General features: G+C 39.2%; 1 protein-coding gene across 4 annotated transcripts in view; it reads right to left on the bottom strand.

Moving 5' to 3' along the window:
* Positions 1-17,992, bottom strand: part of WASF3 (WASP family member 3) — a 130,878-nt gene that overhangs the window by 22,460 nt on the left and 90,426 nt on the right. Inside the window, exon 1 of one of the 4 annotated variants that reach the window (XM_047722974.1) lies at positions 4,476-4,585. The exons of the other annotated variants lie outside the window; for them this stretch is intronic. The gene's annotated coding sequence lies outside the window, so the exon portion shown is untranslated. Of the gene's footprint in view, positions 1-4,475; positions 4,586-17,992 lie in introns of those variants that run through there. 4 annotated transcript variants of the gene reach the window in all.

Below are 17,992 nucleotides of genomic sequence, written 5' to 3'. Positions count from 1 at the left end.
GGGAAAAAAATGACTCTCATTTTTCATACTTTACAAATAAATAGAATCTTGGGACCTTAACCTTCCTTTTACTTCCCAAGATAAATAAATCATGTTGGTTTCTAAATTTGAGATTTTGCTTCATTCGCCATCAGAAACGTTAGATATCTTACGTTGTGCCTAACACTCTCCAACGGCATGAAACTGTTCTAATCTGTATTTTGAAATCTAAGGATACAGTGCTGACTCTCGCACTCTCTAAAATCAGTATTTTGTATTCGGAGTTAAATTTTCTGTATGGATTCTTGTAAATGCCAGACATAACTACTCCCACTTTTCTTAAAATGTAATAAAAAAACATTTCTGAAAACATAGAAGTTAAGTACCTGCTTGGATTTCCAAATCCTAACATCATTCCTTTATTCATTCAACAAACATTTAATAACTGTCTATCCTGAGTGTGCAGGGCATATCTCCTCTGCCAGAAAGAACCACTTTTTAAAAAATAGACCTTAATTTTAAGAACACTTTCTAGTTCACAGCAAAACTGAGCAGAAAGCACAGAAAATTCCCATATACTTCCTACCCCTCCATACCCTCCCCCACTATCAACCTCACACATTTGTTATATGCATTTGTTATAACTGATAAACCCACACTGACATGTTATTACATCCAAAGTTCAGTTTTCATTAGGGTTCACTCTTTTTTTTTTTTTTTTTTTAGGGTTCACTCTTGATGTTAAATGTTCTACGGATTTGGACCTATGTATAAAGACATGTATCCACCATTACAGGATCATACAAAATAGTTTCACTGATAAAAATTCTTTATGTTCCACATTATTTATCACCCCCAACTCCCTGCCACCCACTGATTTTTTAAATGTCTCCATAGTTTTGCCTTTCCTAGAATGTCATACAGTAGAAATCATAATTAATTATAGTTAACCACATTCACTTAGTAATATGCATTTCAGGCTCCTTCACGTTTTTTCATGGCAAGACAGCTTGCTTCTTTTTAGTGTTGAATAACGTCGCACTGTCTGGATGGACCAGTTTGATTACCCATTCACCTACTGAAGGACATTGTGGTTGCTTCCAGTGTTTGGTGGTGATGAATAAACATCTGTGTGCAGGTTTTTAGGTGGACATGAGTTTTCAACTCACTTGGGTAAACACCAAGGGGCAAGGCTGCCAGATTATATAGTAAGAGTATGTTAATTTTTTTAAAGATTTTATTTATTTGACACAGAGAGAGAGATTGAAAGTAGGCAGAGAGGCAGGCAGAGAGAGAGGGAGAAGCAGCCCCCCACTGAGCAGAGAGCCTGATGTGGGGCTCCATCCCAGGACCCTGGGATCATGACCTGAGCTGAAGGCAGAGGCTTAACCCACTGAGCCACCCAGGTACCCCAAGTATGTTAATTTTTATAAGAAACAAATTGTCTTCCAAAGTGGCTGTACCATTTTGCATTCCCACCAGCAACATATGAGAGTTCCTGTTGCTCCACATGTTCATCAGCATTTGGTGTTGTCTGTTTTCTGGATTTTAGCCGTTCTGAAAGGTGTGAGGTGGTTATCTCATTTTAATTTGCATTTCCCTGATGACAGATGAAGTTAAATATGTTTTCATGTGCTCTGTGCCTGCCATCTGTACATCTTCTTTGGTGAGAGGTCTGTTCAGGTCTTTGGCCGTTTTTAAATCAGGTTGTCAGTTTTCTTAGTAATGAATTTTAAGCAGTCTTAGTATATTATGGGTAACAGCTTTTATCAGATTATGTCTTCTGCAAATATCTTCTCCCATTCTGTGGCCTGTCTTATTCTCTTGACAGTATCTTTCACAGAGCCCAAGTTTTTAATTTTAATGAGGCCTAGCTTATCAATTTTTTCTTTCATTGTGGTGCCTTTCTTTGGTGTTGTATCTAAAAAGTCACCACCACTCCCAAGGTCAGCTAGATTTTGTCCCATGTTACCTTCCAGGAGTTTTATAGTTTTATATTTAGGACTATGCTCCATTTTGAGTTAATTCTTGGGAAGGGTTTAAGGTCTGTGTGTAAACCTACCATTTATTTGCATTTCTACCAGTTTATCACCCAAATGAGAAGAGAACCTAAATCTTCTGGAAAGAATACTTAAAGCAAGAATCACCATGACATTTCACAGTGCTTTATAATTTATATGGTGCTCTGATATCCACTTTCCAGACTGCTGTAATTCACAACATGGCAAACTGGGAGAGTAAAAACCATGCCCTGTTTAGTGTTACAGTCCAGCCCTAGAACAATGCCTCCTGACAAACACCTGTTCGATGAATGCACCAGCTCATGAGGTCAACAGTGAGTTACTGCGTTCATTTTCCAGGTGACTAACCTGACCATCGAAAGGTGATCTGTCCAAATCTCATGGCTAGTCTGTGGCAGTAAGAGATGAAACAAAACTCTGGTCTTCTAACTTCTAATCCCTTGCTTTTATTATCATATACTTCCCTGAACTTGTCTAGAAATTAGCAACTTCCATGAATTATTTCACTGTTAACTACCTCTTTAATTAATGAAATGGACTGAAATATTGCTTCTTAAATGGCCACTCCAAGACAATGGATGAGCATTTCTTCTGAATCTAAAAGCAATATAATTTCATAAATTCTCATGGTATAACTGTTTTTTTTTTTTTTTTTAAGATTTTATGTATTTACTTGACAGACAGAGATCACAAGTAGACAGAGAGGCAGGCAGAGAGAGAGGAGGAAGCAGGCTACCTGCTGGGCAGAGAGCCCGATACGGGGCTCGATCCCAGGACCCTGAGATCATGACCTGAGCCGAAGGCAGAGGCTTTAACCCACTGAGCCACCCAGGCACCCCTCATGGTATAACTGTCTTAACAAGAGGAGCTTTCTCTTAAAAAATGAAAGCAATAAAGAAATCAATAAAAACATCTTGTATCTAAAAAGTCATCCCTCCTGCCGAAACTGGAAGGGGGATCCCCAAGACTACTGATTTCAGCAGAGTAGTAAATTGTTTCTCTGTAAGTCTGGTATCTATTGTATGGTCCTCTGGAGTCACTTAAAATTCTGCCAACAGTTTCCACTCCCACAATAGATAAAGCAGTTTCCAAAAAGGCAAAGGAATAAAATAAAGTCTTCACACAAATCATATGTTTTTCAACTCTGCTAACTAGATGTGGTATCCAGAATTAATGTTTGTTCACTGGCTTATAAACTTTTCCCCCAGTGTTGGACTTGTGTTTCTAATTAGCTCATGAACATCTCCATGTTGATATCCTCTAAGAATCTCAAACAGGAATTCCAATAGGAATTCATTTTCACGTTAACTCAACCCTGCATCCCTGTGTGGAAAGGCATCAACCAACCTGAAATGAAGCCCAAGCAGAAATGGAGTCATCGGTGGCTGCTGCCTCCCCCTAAAGCTCATGGAACACCAATGGCACCTGTCTCTCCCCAGCACCCCTGAGCTCACACCCTCTCTGTTTCCCTCCTGCATGACATAGAACAACAGCTTTGGCTTTTTTTGCTTTCAGGTTCACCTCCCACCCTCAAATCTGTTCATCACACTGCTACCAAATGATCTTTCTTAAAGGAAGACCTGACCCTCCCTCCTACTCAAATTCTTTATTGCTCCCTATCATTCTCAAGCTCAAATCTAGGCCTCTCAGAAGGACGCAGAAGGCCCTGTGCACCTCACTTCTGCCCAGTCAGAAGTTTGTGCCCATCATTTGTGCTCCAGTAAAAATGAACTATTTGCAATGTCTAAACCCATTTCCCCTTTCCCACAGATTCTGCTCCTGGTACTGCACTTTCAAAAATCCCTTCTATGCCTTGTCACCTCACTCAGAATAGAAGCCGAAGGCCATAAGAGGCTTATAAAGTGATTTAACTTCCTTTACCCTGCTGGCCTCAGCAACTATCACCCTCTCCCTTGAATATTCCACTCCACCTACACTGTCTCCTTGTTCCTTCTCAGACATGCCAATCATTCTCGCTTCCGGTCGGGCGTATTCCTGCTCCTTCTCCTTGGACTGTTTTGTCCCAGAGACTCACAGGGTTTGGTCCCTCACTTCATCCAGATCTATACCCAAATGGGACCTTCTAAGTGAGACACAGCTAGCAACCTTAGCTAAAAGTGCCATTACCTCACCACACACATGCACACACACTGTCCCCCATCCCCACCCACCCACTTATTTTTCTCCTTAGCACTTATCACCATGCTGTAATTGTACACTTTACTTATTCATCTTGTCTCCTGTCTCCTTTCATGAGACTGTATGATCTAAGAGGACAAGGACTCTCTTCGGTTCTGTGCACTGCTTTATCAATCCCCAAGGTCTAGGAGATGCCTGGCTTATAGTAGGTGCTCAAAAAGATTGTGCAATCAATGAATAAAAATGCATTAACTTAAAATCAATCCTTCAGGATGCAGGTAGGGGTCTATAAGATCAGATGCCTCTCTCTGTGTCCCCACAATACCCTAAGTATACCTCAGTCACAGGACTCTTCACATAACTGAATGCTGTCTTTGTGTAAGTTCTCTGAGAGTATAAGTGATGTCTTTTATCTCTGTATTGCCTGTGCTGGGTTAGTGTTCAGAGAGTACCTCCTGAATAAAAAACATATGATCTCTTTTCAGTGCTTTCTTGTTAACAAGAACACAACCAACAAATCCTCCCGGCCCAAGTAAGTTTGGAAAACACTGGGCTGTAAAGATTAAACATGCTTCTATGCCTTGGGGTATCTCAAATCTTTAATACTCTATGTGCAATAGGACCCTACTAGAGACCATCTAGCATACCATGTGTTCAAACTGACGGGGGCCTGGAAACACCTGGTAACATCCTTTGGAACCACTGTTTCATGACATCCATTTAGGAGAATGATTGCCCCTTCAGTTGGATGATCCGTAGACAGAGTACCATATTCCAAGTTTATATCCAAGACTATATGTTGTTTATTTTGAGTATCAGTCACGGTAAAAAATGTAACCAACTAATTTTTCTCTAATTGCCCATTCAGTTTAAAAGACATATTCCAGTCCATATCTCTGCCCTAGGAAAAAATCCTTTCCCTTCCCCTTCGGTTATGCAGAAATCTGATTAATAGGGGCAGCACATATCACCAAGAATATGGGAGTGTACACCATCCCCTCTTGCAATAGCAGCCACTGTTGAGAACACACTCTGCTAGATGCTATGCAAGTTGAAAGGGGTCAGGAACACGTGTCCTTTACCTTCAATGCTTAAAATTAACCCTATTTGAAGAAAAAAAAAAGCATGCAATTGACACTCTATTTCTATAGGAAGTACTCAATTTATAAAAAAGGAAGCAGAAATTAAGGACTCATACTTAATCTTTTGCCAGCTGTTAAAAGCTAATGAGTGACTAAAGAAAATGGAAGAAATTATATTTTCCTGATGAACAAGAATAAAATGTTGCAAATTACAGTATTCCGTTTTGCAAATAGCAACTTTTTTGAAATGCTTAATTTTACTCACTCTTTCGATGGCAAGTCCATTAATAGCTAAACTAAAATAATTCTGAATTGAATTAAAAACCATGCTGAGGTAAGTGCAATTTACTCATTCTTTACCGACAAAGGATCCACTTACGGCTTTATTAGTACCATTATCAACTTATGTCCAAGTATGTCAGGTTGAGAGGCATGCCTCTAAACTGCCAAAGCATTCAAAATTATGCCCAGATTTTCAATTTTACTTAAAAATGAAGATTTACTGGAAACAACCACTGTGTCTGACAGGAGTCCTTTCTGTAGAACAAGAAAACAGTCATAACAAGGTCCTTCAGAAATTTTAACAGACACATCTAGCACCTAGATCTTGATTCGTTGAGATTTTGGTTTTTCATTCTCCTCTAAAAGCAACAAGGCTCCCTGGAAAAAGGACTGATTCCACAGCTGAGGGTGGAAAAGTACAACATGAGCTCAGCATACTTAGCTGTACTTTTCTAGAAATGTCCAAAAGTGCTCAGAGAGTGGCAGATACATGTCACAAAGGACACAGGAGCCAGCCCAGAAGGGCTTCCACTGGCCTAATCAGGGAAAATGTAAGCATCAAATTAAATTATAAAGATAATGGATTAGAACCCACAGAGTGGGGGTGGGAGGACGCCTGGGTGGCTCAGTGGTTTAAAGCCTCTGCCTTCGGCTCAGGTCATGATATCAGGTTTCTAGGATCAAGCCCTGCATCAGGCTCTCTGCTCAGCAGGGAGCCTGCTTCCCGCTCTCTCTGCCTGCCTCTCTTCCTACTTGTGATCTGTCTCTGTTAAATAAATAAATAAAAATCTTAAAAAAAAAAAAAAAGAACCAAATGTTACCGTGACTGAAAACAATTCGTGACTAAAGTCACCATGGGCAGTACTGGGACAGGCAGAGACTGCAGTTTGAGAAGAAAGCACTGAGGAAAAGGTGTCATCACTCTGTCATAGTCCTGCCGATATCCTAAGTCTAATCATGAGGAAACACTGGAAGACACAGACCAAGACATTCCAGAAAATAAACAGGTCCCTTTTAAAATGTCAAGTTATAAAGTCAAAGAAAGATTGAGGAACTGTTCCAGATTAAAGAAGAGAGTTAAGTATATATGTATTTACTAAACTAAATGCTAATTTAGTTTAAACTAAACTAAAATGCATAATATTAAAAATACAAAATAGTAAACATATATTAAATATATACGTGTATGTGTGTATAGGAGAAAGGAGGGCAGGAGGAAGAGTCTCTGAGAAAAAGAAAATGTGGTAAAATAATATGCAGGTGAAAGTCTGAGAATTCTCTCCTGGTTCTGACCTTTTTATAAGTCTGAAATCATTTTAAAATAAGAAAGTTAAAAAAAGAAACTTTATTATAGTGTTTGTAGTAAAGTCCAATTACCATTGAATTCCATAAAATAGCAAGTTATAATTATTGGACCCTAGGTTTTTTTCCCCCTTTTTAAAGTTTTATTTTTTTCTACCATGAAAGCAATCCATGCTTATTAGAAGAAACACAGACAACACAGGAAGCTAAACAATAGGGAAAATGGACTAAAGTCCAGTCCAAAACATCCACCACTAACATTCTGATTTCTTTCTTTTGTCTTCGTTATGTTTATGAGTCTGTGTAAGATTATATATATATATATATATATATATATATACACACACATACATACATATGCCCTGATTCTTACTGAAATCTGCTTGTGAGTATAAAAGCAATATATGCTCATGGCAGAAAATCTGGAAAACTCAGAAAAATAAAAAGTAAGAAATGTCACCCAGAGTTAACCATAGTGAACTTTTTTGGTATACTTCTTTAACAATATTCTTTCTAGCATTTCGTAAGAACTAAGAAAACAGAGGATGATTATTAAGCATATTCAGTTTGCTCAGCAAATATTTAATATGCACGCACTGTGCACTGGGTGGCATCCTAGCTGCTTGAAGAAACACAGCAGTGAACACAGCCACAAAGCTTATGTTCTTCACAGACAACCGATGAGCAGATAATGTCACATGATGCCAAGAGCTATGAAGAAAAGAAGACAGTGAGGGAACAGAGAGGGGCAGGAAGTGGGTGGTACATAGGTGGTCACAAAAGGCCAGGGAACCATGTAGATATCTCAGGGAGGAACCTTCCAGGCAGAAGGCAGAAACCCGCTTGGTGTGGGAAGGCAGCCTCCAGGAGGTCAGTATGGCTGGAACCCAGTGAATGGAGGAAAAAGTGGTTAGAAGAAAGCGGACAAATTCCTTCCCTGTGGAGTGGGGTGATGAGTAGAGCCGGGAGACCAGACAGGAGGCTGCTGCTGAACACAGACATGGTGGTGGCTCAGACTAGAACAGGAGCCACAGAAGGGCCAACAGCTGTACAGATTTGATGCACAGTTGGAAGATATCCAGTATGAGAGAGAGAAGACACAAACAAGAGCTGGAAGAGGAGAGCTCTCATGGGGTAACAGAGAAGAGGGGGAAGAAAGAATTCAGGTGTAGAGTGTGAGGTGCCTATTAGGAATCCAAGTGCAGCTCTCTTGTAGGCAGTAGTATCCGCAAGTTTGAAATCTTTGGGAGAGGAGAAACAGAAGACGTACATCAGCACAAAGATGGCGTTTCGAGCCATGGGACTGGATGAGATCACCCAGTGAACGGAAGAAGGCAGAGAAGAGTGTCAATGACCAAGCCTTGGAGCACTCCCACATGCAGAGGTTGGGAAGATCATCAAAGGAGACTAAGAAGGAATAGCTTGTGAGGGAGGAGAAACACCAGAGGGTGCCGGCCCAGAAGCCAAGTAAATAAATGTTCCCCAGACCTGCGACTCAGCACCAGACTTGGCCATGGGGAAGTCAGTCCCCAGTAATGCAGACAAGCACAAATTTTAAGAGTGGATGGGACAAAACTTTAATGGGGATAAGAGAAAATGAAGAAGGTACAGGCAGTGAGGGCATGAACGTTCGTTCACGATATTCTGCTGTGAAGGGGAGCAAGACATGGGGAAACTGGTAGAGGATGGTCTGAACTTTAAGTCCAGAGATTTCTCCATATACTAATATGTGGTAGGCATAATGTAGAAGGAGTGTGGGTGGAGATGATGCAGAAAAGAGGGAGCGTGAACACAGTCCTGGAGTGAGCACAAGGATGTGGGGTCCCGTGTTTTTGACAGAAACATCATCACTCACCACTTTAAAGGAGGGTGAGCAGGACACATCGGTACAGAACTTATCAGTGGACTGATCTGGCAGAAGGAGATGCCTGCTTCTCCTCTGACTGCTTTTCTTTTCCCAGCGAAATAAGAAGGAAGTCATCAGCTCAGGGGGGAAATTTGAGGTGGAAAGAAAGATATGAAATAGGCACTCTAAGGGCAGGAAAACTAATTAACAAAGGAATTACAGCAGGATTGCCGAGCAACCCTGAGAGCTCACCTGAGGAATGTGCTCATGATTTTAAATCTCTCTTCTTTTCTCACATAAGCATTTAAAGGTACAAATTTCCCTCTAAGCACTTCTTTAAGTAAATCCCACAAATACATGGTTCATTATCACACATTAGAAATAGTTTCTAATTTCCTTTTTTATTTCTTCTTTGACCCAAGGATTATTTTAAAAGATATTGCTTCATTTTCCAATATATCAGAATTATCTAAAAAGATTATTATAATTACTGTCTCATTACCATCATCCGCTTTATGATATCAATCTTTCAAACACATTATTTTATGGCTGGGCTTACGTTCATCTTGGTGAACATTCCATGGGAACACTAAAAGAATGTATATTCTATAATTTGGGAGTTCAGTGTTCTATTAAGGTCAATTAAATCAGACTGGTTAGTAGTGTTGTTCAAGCCATCTATATTCTTACAGATTTTTGTCTGTTTATTTTTATCAGTCACTGGAGGTTTTTGTTAAAATCTGCCATTGCGATTCTGCAATGTCTATTTCTCCTTTTTGATTATATTTCTATTTTGTATTCTTTTAAGTTAAAATTTTAAATGGTGAGTTCTTGACAAATGAACTCTTCCCACTATGGAACCTCCTTCTTTATTATAGTATACGTGACATTAACATAGCCATATCAGCTTGCTTATGTTTTATGCTTACATGGTATCTATTTTACATTCTTTCCTTTAAATCTGTATCTATATCCTTAAAAATGCATTTATTTTAGTCTTGCTTTTTTACCTAACCTGATAAGCTCTGCCTTAAATTTTTTTTTTTTAAAGATTTTATTTATTTATTTGACAGAGAGAGATCACAAGTAGACAGAGAGGCAGGCAGAGAGAGAGAGAGAGGGAAGCAGGCTCCCTGCTGAGCAGAGAGCCCGATGCGGGACTCGATCCCAGGACCCTGAGATCATGACCTGAGCCGAAGGCAGCGGCTTAACCCACTGAGCCACCCAGGCGCCCAATCTCTGCCTTAAATTTTAAGTGGGTGTTCAAAATGTTTCCATTTAACGTAATTCTTGATAGGGCTAGGTTTAATTCTATCACCTGGGCATTGCTTTTCCATTTGTCCTTTTTGTTCTTTGTTCCTTTCTTCTTCCTTTCCTGCCTTCTGGAAAATCAAATGATTATCTTAGGATTCCATTTTACCTCCTCTATGTGTTACTTTAGAGGTTATTGGAAATTAAAATGTGCATTCTGAATTCATCATGACATACTTTCAAATAATATACTATTTCATTAAACAAAGTAAAACACAGTATCATTCCATTTACCCCCCCATCCTTACAGCTCTCACTGCCATATATTTTAATTTCACATAGGGTATGAACTCTGATACATTCTGAATAGACAGCAGGCTTCTAAACAAATAGATATAAATATATAATTTTTAATGAGCCTTTATATTTACTCCCACTTTTACTTTTTCTCTTGCTCTTCATTCCTTCTTGCCGATCCAGGCTACTATCTGGTATCTTTTTCCTTCAGCCTCGAGAATTTTTCTAGCATGTTTTAGTAATGCAGAACTCCTGGAGACTTAATTCTCTGGGATTTTGCTGAATAAAATAAAAATATGTCTCTTTCATTTTCATTCCACTTCATTTCATTCATATTTCATTTTGGGTCTTGTTTCTGATGAGAATCAGCAGTCATTCTGAACATTGTGCCCACCCTGTATGTAATTTCCTCCTCTTATCATTTTCTCTTTACCTTCTTCTTTTAGTAATATTACTATAAGGTGACTAAATGGGATTTTGTTTCATTTATACTTCTTGAAATTTGATGAGCTTCTTGAACCCTTTGGTTGATAACCACCACCAATACTCAAAAATTCTCATTCATTATTTCTTCTGGCTTATTCTTGCTCTACCCTCTTCTCCTGGGACTCCAATTACCTATGTATTAGACCCTTTGATATTGTCCCACATTTTGGGCTCTCTGTTCTTTTCTTTCTCATTTTCTTTTGCAAAGTCGTTTGAATAATTTCTATTGGCTAGTATCCAAGCTACTCCTCCTTCAAGAGTCTGCAGTTGGGCCCACCAAGTGAATTCCTTTCTTTCTGTTACTGGGATTTTCAGTTCTATTTCTTTCTTTTTTTTTTTTCCTCTTTAGTTTTCATTTCTCTTTGAAATTCCCTATTTCTTCATGTATGCCATTCACCTTTTTTACTCTGTCCTTCAACGTGTTTTTTTAATGCTTTCTTAGAATTTCAATATCTCTGCTGACATGACCCATCTATTTCTGAACATTGTCTACTTTTTCCATTAGTGTCCCTGACATATTCACCACAGCTATTTTTTTTTTAAGGATTTTATTTAGTTATCTGAAAGAGAGAAAGAGATCACAAGTAGACAGAGAGGCAGGCAGAAGGAGAGGGGGAAGCAGGTGCCCTGCTGAGCAGAGAGCCTGACGTGGGGCTCAATCCCAAGACCCTGAGATCATGACTTGAGCCAAAGGCAGAGGCTTAACCCACTGAGCCACCCAGGCGCCCCCACCATAGCCTATTTTAAATTCCTGGTCTGGTAATTCCAACATCCCTACTACATCTGACTTTGGTTCTGATGCTTTACTCTGTCTCTTCAAACCGTGTTTTTCACTTTTTAATTTTTCTGTTGAAAGCCTGACATGCTATACTGGATAAAAGGAACTGGGGTGTGTAGGCCTTCAGTGACGTGTTGGGAAGGTGTGGCAGGAAGGAAAGTGTTCTGGAGTCCTATAACCTTTTTTCCCAGGTGTACTGAGGTGTAACTGACAAAACTGTGTATATTTAAAGTGTACAATGTGATGATTTGACATATATATAGGTTGTGATATACATGTATGTAGGTTGTGAAATGATTACTGTAATTGGGTTAACTTACATACCATCACCTCATATACTCTGTGCGTGTGTGTGCGCGCATGTGTGAACTCAAGATCTACTTTTAGCAAATTTCAAATGTACAATACAGTATTTTTAATTATGGTCACCACGCTACGCATTTGATTCCCAGAACTTATTCATCTATAACTAAAAGCTTGTATCTTCTGAACAGCATCTTCCCTCCCTCATAGCCCTCACCTGGTAATAACCATTCTATGTCTTAGTTCTCTGTGTTCAAATTACTTTTTTAAAAGATTCCACACATAAATGAGGTCATACAGTACTCTCTGTATGGCTTATTCCACTTACCGTAAAGTCCCTTAACACATCCATGTTGCAAATCGCAGGGTTTCCTTCTTTCTCAATGCTGAACCATATTCCATTGTATATTCCATATATTCTAGATCTTCCTTTGCCCTTCATCTATCTATGGTGGTGCTATGATCTACTCTCAGTGAGCCTAGGTCCCTGGGTCTCACACCCCTCCCCCTTAGATGAGAAAGGAAGACAGAAGGGGCTGGAGTAGGTATTTCCCTGCCCCCGGGGGGTTGGTCAGGCTCTGATAAAACCCAACCACCTTAGGCTCCAGTGAAACAGTTTCCTTTGAGGGCAGGCACTAAGGAAAACACAGAACACTCTGGTTATATTTCAAAATGGCTTCTCTTCCCCTCTCTCTGAGGGAAGCACTGTGAGAACCTGGTAGGACTCTTGACAGTAAAACACAGAAGTGTGGGAGCGCCCACTAAGAATGGATCCCCTAGAGCTTTTCACTCTCAAACTTGTTCTCACTGAGCCCCCAGTAATCCACTAGTCTCTCTAAATTTGGGGGCAGTGGTCTGAATTATGACCTCAGTTCTCTGAAGGATCTAAGAAAAACTGTTAGGTTTTCAATTTGATCATTATTTTTCTTGCTGTAGGACCAGGAATGATTTCTAAGCTCCTTAAATGTCAGACTGGAAACTGGAAGTCCCTTCAATATATTTTTCATTGCTATTTTAAAGTACTTATCTGCTACTCCAAAATTGGGGTCATCTGTGGGTCCTGCTTCTACCAACTGCTTTTTCTCTTCATTCTGAGTCACATTTTGGGGTGCCTGGGTTGAGCGTCCAACTTCTTGATTTCGGCTCGGGTCATGATCTCAGGATCTGGAGACTGAGCCCTGCATCAGGCTCCACAGTCAGTGTGGAGTCTGCTTGAGATTCTCTCCTTCCGCCCCTCCCCTCTGCACGCTTGTGTGCTCTTTCTCTTTCTCAAAATAAATAAATCTTAAAAAAAAATAAAAATTATGAGTCACATTTTTCTCCTTTTCTATATGTCTTACAGTTTTATTTTTTCACTGAACAATGTAGCTAAAAGAACAGTAGAGACTGAGATAGAGAATGTTTAGTCCTAAGGCATATGCTTTACAGAAGACAACTACTTTAGATTGCTGATAGTATCAATTGTGTTCCTAATGTGGGAGTGAGCACAGTAAAGTTTTAGAATATTAAGAACCTCTGAACCTCTAAAATCTTTCCTCGAAGTTTTTAGATGGTCTGCTTTAGTAACACTGTAAATCAAAACAATTAGAAAAACATCTATAAATTGCATAAACCTATATACTCATGAAATAGGAAGAATAGAGAGGATAAATCAAAGAAGAACTAAACATTCAGATTTGGGTGACTCTCCAACTCGTGCTATTATGAATTATTCTACATTTAAATTCTGCTATGTAGAGATCCACCCAGGAAAAGGAGAAATGAAAAACAACCTCACTCATATTTACTTTTATAATGCCCTCAAGGAAGTATATCTGATATTCCAGGTCAACGGATGGGTCAAGAAAGTGCTTGAATTCCCAACACTTCTGCCTTTTTGGGGAGGGGGCTCTTATATCTGCCTCCAGCTTGCTGACAGGACTTTTATCTTATACTTTCCTATGTATACATACTCACCTCGCTTCACTGGCTTTCTATTTTAGTTCACAAGAAATGCAAGCATTTATCTCAGTTTGAAGCATTAAAATTTTAAAATTCTTACTCTTTCTTCCAGTTTACTTCTGTCCAGATACAGCAATACATTTTCTTTTAACATGCCCTTTTAACCCAGCCTTAAACTGCATGGAAATGTACTTGTGATCTATTTCCTGCGCATACACTGAGTTTGAATATCTCCCCTTCCTCCCACAAATCCCATTTGGCTAAAAACATCTTAGAAATCTATTCAGGGCATGCCTTCAAAATACTTAGCTCTCTATTCTGAGTAGAACAGCACTTGGTATAATCAATTAATACAACTGCAAATTTTAGACCCGATTAGATAACAGCAAATGTGAGCAAGCCCTTAAGGTAGTATTTTTATGTTGACCTGTCATTTAGTGTCATAGGAAACAGTATGTACCATAAGGAGTATTAGCAAAAATATTAATCCCTTTTTAAAATCTTTGAGAAGAAAACACAGCTCCTTTCTTATTCATGCAATTACCTAAAACACAAATTAACAGAAAAATAGATTTTGTAACAATTTTTTATTTTTCAAAAGATGATATTTATTTATTTGAGAGAGAGCGAGCAAGCATTCACACACACCCGAGCAGGGAGAGGGGGAGAAAGAGAGAATCTCGCGGTTCCCCACTAGCTCGGAGCCCAACACAGGGCTCAATCTCATGTCCTGGACTGAAAAGCAAGAGTCTGACGCTGAACTGATTGAGACACCCAGGGACCCCTGTAATAATTTTTTAAAGGAAAGACATATTTAAAATTAATGGGAGTCTCAGAATTTTTTTTAAATACCAAAAGAACCAGAGATGTATGTAGTGGTTTATACAAGAATATTTATGATAGTGTTCCCCAACCCCCAAACAAGGAAACAATTTATATATCTAACAGTAGGGAAATGGTTAAATAATTATGGTATATCTTTATAATAATCTCTAGCTATTAAAAATTGTATCTTAGATGAATCAACAAAGATGCTTACTATATTGAGTACAGGCCACAAAAACATATGTATGAGATACCATTTTTATAACGGTATATATAAAGCATTACAGATTATCTTCTCTCATTAATGAAAATTTTGTAATTTTTCTCCTTTGTGTTTTCCTGTGCTTTTAAAGTTCTTTATACTATCTCAATACCATCTAATATGAGCCAAAACCTTGGGGGTGGGAGGGGAGACCCCTTTCTTTGTGAATCTTGGAAGTCTTCATAAGGGGGGAGGAGAGGAAGACCACTATAATCTATTATCACAAGAACAAAGAGAAAAGTAGTAAAAAACACCCTAGAGGTATTAAAGAGGACGTATGTCATCCTTGGAACAAAAGCCCTATGTTCCCATGTTGCTGTTGTTCAAGGTTTCTTTTTTATTTTAGAGAGAGAGAACAAGTATGAGTGGAGAGAGGGGCAGGGGCAGAAAGGCTGAAGGGGGAGAGAATCCTCAAGCAGACTCCCTGCTGAGCATCAAGACCTGAATGGAAACCAAGAGTCATTGCTTAACCCACTGAGCCACCCAGGGGCCTTCCATGTTCTTTTCTTCAACAAATTATATAAAAATTACATTATAATATCAGTAGGAATTTGACTGCAAGATACTGTAATTTTAATTGAGCAACTAGTTGATAGGAACAAGAGTACTCAGATTATTAATCCAGGAAAATGATGAAAAAGCACTCTTGATGTAAGAGTAATTGCTACACTAAACTGTCATTTGAAGAAAAAATCAATATTTCATAGCTAGAAAACCAAATAACACATTACTAACCACAACTGTTTTTTAAAAAATGGCTTCCCTGTCCCCCTCCCACTCCCCCCAGATCAAGCCTATTAGAAGTCAGGATCATGAGGCGCCTGGGTGGCTCAGTGGGTTAAGCATCTGCCTTCAGCTCAGGTCATGATCCCAGGGTCCTGGGATCGAGCTCCGCATCAAGCTCCCTACTCAGCAAGGAGTCTGTCTCCCTCTTCCTCTGTGCTCTCTCTCTTTGTCTCTCTTTCTCTCAAATAAGTAAATAAAATCTTAAAAAAAAAAAAAGAAATTAGAAACATGCAAAGAAAAAAAATCTGAAAATTACTAGACTAATTTTTTTTTATTGGAGAAAGCTTTGGTCCTTTAGCTATGCGGCTGCTCGAGTTATAAATTTCCTCTTTCATTTCTATGACTGTTCTTAAACTCATTACAATAATCAATATTTTCTCACTGAAAATATTTCAATTCCCTGAAAAGCCTGGTAAGAATCTCACCCTTTAAAGTTGAACATCTCATCTAGATGTAATGGGAACGTGGTACCTCCAAATTCCCCAAAAGTTATGTAGAGTTCTAGGGGTTACAGAGGTCTATTTGGTATCTGGGACCAGATTCCCTTCTTTATTACAAAGTCACTTGCACCTGCACAACACTGAACTGCCCCTAGAGATGTGGCAAGGATCGAATGAGCTGGTGAATCAGGGCCTTGATGGCTAAGTCTTCCTTTCTGGAAGAGCAAAGAAATTTCCGTGGCCTCCTGGTTTGTTCTTCCTCCCTTGGACTTACCAGAGAACCAGTTCCCCTGGACCATCACAGAAGGTCTCCCAGGGCAAGTCTCTGCTGCTCAGGCAGATATGATATGTCTATGGTCAAGGCAAATCCTTCAAGTTCCCAGGCTATCTGCCCAGATGGCCTTTTAGATGAAGTCCAGCTTCTCTCTGTACTGCTCATGCAAAGTTCAGATGGTGTGTGTCACCCACTCCAAATCTGGGGAGTGGAGGTATGGAGGGTGGCGTGAATGGCATGTGGGAGTGTCTGCAGGGAAATGGAGAAGATTGAGATGGTCCGCTCTTATCTGGACCTACTGCATAATGGTCAGATACTCAAAGGAGTAAAAAAAATACTATTTTGACTTTACCTTGGGAATTAATACTCAGTAAAAGAAGACTATTTTTTAGAAGATGTTTAATATGACAGATACATACATTGCTAAAACGTCACTTTAAAAAACCTGATGAATGACTACAAAATTAAAAAAAATAATAATAAAAACATTTTAAAAATTCTAATTCTTCCCAACAATTACAGATCATAAAAATATCAGATCAAAAAATATCTCCTGTAATGCAGGCTGGTGCAGCCACTCTGGAAAACAGTATGGAGGTTCCTCAAAAAGCTGAAAACAGAGCTACCCTATGACCCAGCAATCACACTACTAGGTATTTACCCTAAAGATACAAATGTAGTGATCCAAAGGGGCACCTGCATCCCAATGTTTATAGCAGGACTGTTCACAAGAGCCAAACTATGGAAAAAGCATAGATGTCCATCAACAGACGAATGGATGAGGAAGATGTGGTATAAGTATATGCAATGGAATATTATACAGCCATCAAAAATGAAATCTTCCCATTTGCAATGACATGGATGGAACCAAAGGGTGTTATACTAAGTGAAATTAAGTCAATTAGAGAAAGATAATTATCATATGATTTTACTGATATGAGGAATTCAAGAAACAAGAGAAGAGGATCACCGGGAAAGGGAGGGAAAATTGAAACAAGACGAAACCAGAGAGGTAGACAAGCCATAACAGACTCTTAATCTCAGGAAACAAACTGAGGGTTGCTGGGTAGAGTGAGAGGGAAGGATAGGGTGGCTGGGTTATGGACACTGGGGAGGGTATGTGCTATGGTGAGCACTGTGAATTGTGTAAGTGATAATCACAGACCTGTACCCTGGGGCAAATAATATGTTATAAGTTAATAAAAAAAAAACCTCCTGTAATATATTTTGACTCATTGGAAAGCCCCCACAAAACCTAAAGATTCACCCAAAATGGAACATTTATTACAATGTGAGTGCCGTAGCATGTCACAGTATATTTCCTGTTCTATGACCATATCAATGTCAATTACATATGCTTTTTAAAACTCTAAGTAGGCACCGAACTGATTTGTTGTATGCTGTACCTAGAGGGGCACGGAGTGAATAATCACTCATGAACTAATCAGTGGTTACCAAAAGTGTGTTATTCTAATAAGTAATATTAGAATAAGTAATAAGTGTTATTCTAGTAAGTTGTTCTAATAAGTAACTAAGTATATTGGTTTCTTACAATTACATCCTTGTCATCCGTATCACTCTACTCTTCTTTCTGTAAGTCGCTTTGGGCTGCAGGCACGGATCACACAAGGGACAGGAAGAAAGGAGGTTTGCTCTGCGGATCCCCGAGCTGCTCCCTGAATGGGAGGGGAAGCCCTC

This window comes from Lutra lutra, chromosome 3 (genome assembly GCF_902655055.1).
Source record: "Lutra lutra chromosome 3, mLutLut1.2, whole genome shotgun sequence".
Lineage (NCBI taxonomy): Eukaryota > Metazoa > Chordata > Mammalia > Carnivora > Mustelidae > Lutra > Lutra lutra.
This window is presented reverse-complemented; position numbering and strand designations above follow the sequence as displayed.